This window comes from Mauremys reevesii, linkage group 10 (genome assembly GCF_016161935.1).
Source record: "Mauremys reevesii isolate NIE-2019 linkage group 10, ASM1616193v1, whole genome shotgun sequence".
NCBI classification, from domain to species: domain Eukaryota; kingdom Metazoa; phylum Chordata; order Testudines; family Geoemydidae; genus Mauremys; species Mauremys reevesii.
Genome location: NC_052632.1, coordinates 73,028,391 through 73,032,424, shown reverse-complemented (window position 1 = coordinate 73,032,424; position 4,034 = coordinate 73,028,391). Strand labels below are relative to the sequence as shown.

The 4,034-nt window shown below is 40.4% G+C and overlaps 1 long non-coding RNA gene across 1 annotated transcript; it reads left to right on the top strand.

The window, feature by feature from the left end:
• Positions 1–995: 995 nt before the first annotated feature.
• On the top strand, positions 996–3,578 carry LOC120373769. The gene is made up of 3 exons (XR_005585703.1): positions 996–1,062; positions 1,647–1,746; positions 2,684–3,578. It is a non-coding gene; the product is annotated as an uncharacterized LOC120373769 (long non-coding RNA).
• Positions 3,579–4,034: the final 456 nt, after the last annotated feature.

Sequence of the window (4,034 nt, the reverse complement as noted above, 5' to 3'; positions counted from 1 at the left end):
TGTTTGAAAATGAAGTGCATTATGTTTAATACATTTAAAATGAACAAAGACTGCTATATTGCCAGCAATATCAGTTCTTGCCCAGGGGTATTAATAAAGACTAGGAGGTTTGGAGAAAAAAAACCACAATATTTTCTATTAAAATTCTACGGTGCGTTTCAATATTAAAAGGATAGATGATGAATTTTCAGTGTTACTCAGACGGGGTCAGCGACTAATTTCATTTCTTTCTGGTCAGCATTCTGTCGATAATTAATCAAAAGCAGAGTTTCTTAATGAAACACTTTTCATAAGGTGATAATTAGCAGGAAAGAAGCGGACTGCAACCAGTCACTGGTAGCTGTCTAATAACCAGAATTAAATCAGGGCTGGGACCTGGGAGTTAGGCAAGAGCTTTTTTTTTTTAAAAAAGGAAGAGCTACTTTATTCAAATAGGGGGAGGGTATCACCCCAGTTTTGATCATTTTAGTTTATTATTATTTCAAATCCCATTCCACTAAACCTCACTCCTGTTGTAAATATCTGAGAACCCCCTCTTAGTTCAAATATAAACACACATGCCAAAAATGGGTGTTACTTTCAACCAGGGAGATATTGTGCCTTACAGTTCACTGGGTAACAGGAAGAAGAATATATTGAAACCTCCCCCAAAATATCAGTGAGATCAAAGGAAAATACAGTCTTCATAAAAGACTCCAAGGTGAGCTCTCCTGGCTAGCATGTTGGGTTCGTCTGGTGCTTCCCCTTTCAAGAGATTATTAATGGGGAAAGTATGAGAAATTTTAAAAATATACAATTAAGGGGTTGAAGAGTAAATGAAGTTAATGAAGAAAATTAACAGCAATTAGTGAAAGCACTGGGATCTGGGCGGGCTGGTGTCTCCGAACAGGAGAGTATCTGTTAACAATTAAACAGCTACTTCGCGCATAAACAAAGGAAATTAGGCTCTGGAATGATATTAAACAGTATAAAATTAACTGAAAGTGCCAATAAGTGGGGGATTAAAGAAAACCTGGTATTAATTCATGGGTATGAATAGAGCCCTGCAGAAATGAAACAGAGGTGAGTTGAGCCTTTAATTAATATTTGGCTAGCGCATACCTTATTCATAATATTCATTGCTGTAATTACTCCATAAACAGACAAGGATAATTTGTTTAGATAGATAAAAATAACCTTCAGGTGAGATTTGAAATACAAAACCAATCTATCCCCTGCATCTCGTCTGGCACTTAAACAGCAAACCTTTCAATGGGTTTTTTCCCTAATATTAATATTTTTAAATCCGAACATGAATGACAGGTACCGCTTTCCTCCGATGTGGGTTTTTTATTATAGAATTCTCCTGAAATGCTGTAAACTTTCAGATAAAGCTGAGAGGCAGGAGGTTGTTGAGTAGATGAGATTATTGATAGTTATTGAAAGTATCCAAATAGGATTTAGAAATCAGGCTACTGCGCCTTTAATAGAATTCCAGATAATCTTTTATCACAACAAGACACCCATAGAATTATTTAAACAGATTGGACTACTCCAGCAGCAAATTTCAATTATTCTAATGCTTTAATAAATGTGTTGTGTGTGTATTAAATTCAAGCTTCTTAATCCAAATTTTACGATTTAACTGCTCTGATTTTTCATTACAGCTACACCCACATGCAGCCATTTACATTTTTTGTTTCCGGAGAAGCTGATCCCTTATCAAATCAAACCTGAACATAACAGAACATGAAATAAAACTTAAAAGTGAGCTAAGAAATGTATCTGGACACACACATATCTGCAAGCGATTCTGGAAAGCATGGAAAAGAGTGTGTGTGTGTGTGGGGGGGGGGAAGCCCAGATATGAAATACGATGGAAAATCAAGAACGCAGGGAAATTAAGAGCGGAAGATTGAATTGATGGGATTTGGGGCTTTGTGGCTAGAACCTTTTGTTTCAATATTTATTTCCTCGGAGGTTAATACCTTTTCTTTTTAAACGTAACAGCAGGTGATGGGTGGGGGGGGAAACGTGGCCTTCAAAATCTGTCAGCATCAAACCAACTAACAGAGCAGGATTATCAAACAGTAGGACAGAAACAATATTTTAGATTATGGAGACGGGCTCTCAAAGGGGGAGGATACAAACCGGATCAGCAGCTCTCTCGCGCGCTCTCTCTTTCAAATAAATAAATAGCCGGGGAGGTCCTCTATTGAGAGGGGAAAGAGTTAAGAGGGTTTTTTAAATATGAAAAGTCCCTTGCTAATGAAGCAATCGTGTCCTTTGTAGTCTTGTAAAGCGAATCATTGGGAACTGATTGCTAGGTTGCAATTTACTGTCCTTTTTGCCCTTTGCTGTAGGAGCCTCCAACCTTACACAGGCTGTCCTTGGTACTAAAACTTGAGGGGAAGTCAATCCCTGGAAGACAGCCGGTGTTTCTTGGGGCTGTGTGTCTATTACACACATACACTGAGCGGGTATCCGAGCCCATATAACGCCATTCTTTGATTTACCGAATCTACAGCTGAGGAATAAGACGGTGGGGTGGGGGGAGGGATAAGCAGATGCAGCAGCTGATTAATTGTTTGCTAGAGTTCCCCCGTCTCCCCCACCCCCACCAGATGAAAAAAAAACACCGAAAGATAAGTGTGTTTAGGCTGCCTGCGAAGTCAGTAATTATGTTCTTTATTCATTTTCCTAGCTGGCACTGCGAGGATCTATGGTGCAAACCTGCTACTGAGATTCAACCAGAGTCTTTGGCTCGGCTGGGTGACACACGGGGGATAGGTGTGTGTATATATATATGTGCCGCCTCCAATCCTGCTACCTACCACACCCACACCTCACTGTCTCCAGCGCGCTAGAGAGGAAGGAGAGATGGGACCCGCATCGCATCCCGGGCAGCGCCCTGGCAGGGCAAGCCCAGCCATTCGCTCCTGCTCCAACTCTTGCCCTCTGCCGTCTGTAACGGGAGGGCAAGAATATCTGGCAGCTCTCTTGATCTTTCGAAATAATCACGTTGAGCCTGCCAGTGGGTATCTCCTCCCTCCTAGCTAAACAAATACACCGGCAGGATTCTAAACAGCGGTGGAGAATTTGTAACAAAATGTGTCATTCGCCACCATCAAGCCCCCTTTATTGCATTTCCCCTACTTTTGTTATATAACAGAACCTCTGACACGCGTTTATTTGCTTACAACAGTATCAGGAACCGGTAGCAGACAGTTAAGCCTTCAGGGCTTGCCATGCAGTTATTAAACAGTTCAGTTTGTTAATATTTCAAGCTTGACCCTGCCAGGAGGATATGCATAGACACCCTGACCCTATTCTGGCTTCTTAAAGTACTTTTGTAATCAGCTGTTAACTATACAAATAACTTTGCTGCTAAGGATTATCAGATAATCGTATTTTATTAACTGAGAGGCAGCCTGTAAATATTTAGTTTTATTATCTTGCAGGGTATCAAATATTACTCCAAATTTCCTCCTCGCAGATTTCTCCCCTTTAGACCTTTGAAAAGTTGTGCAAGTTGAATTTTATTATTTATATTTTGAGAGGTGGTAAACATTTCGCTTTGTTTGACTGGGGTAATTGTGTAAATCTTATTAGCAATATGCATATTTACTGTAGTGCTATCCAACGTTAAATAGGTTTTAAATTATATAATTACTACTCTGTATTCCTAAATGGATATTTAGAGCAGGTTGGAAATTGCTGTAGTTGACAAGACTTCTTACGGCGCCTATGACGTTTCATTTCCGGTTGGTTTGTTTTGTTTTGGGTTTTTTCAAATCATCATCGCTCCATATTCTGATGCTTTTGTTTTGAGGATCCAAATCAAGGTTTTAAAACGTCACCTAGGCCTGTTGGTGGGAAGAATCGCCAGGAGTAGACAGTAACCCCTTTTCAAATCTACCCCACCGCCCCAAATCCAGTCCCCTACCCCCAACACACACACACACACACACACACACACACACACACACACACACACACACTTCTACTCCTGTGTGAAGAGTTTAAATCACTCGGCGTGTTCTCTTCTCCACCTG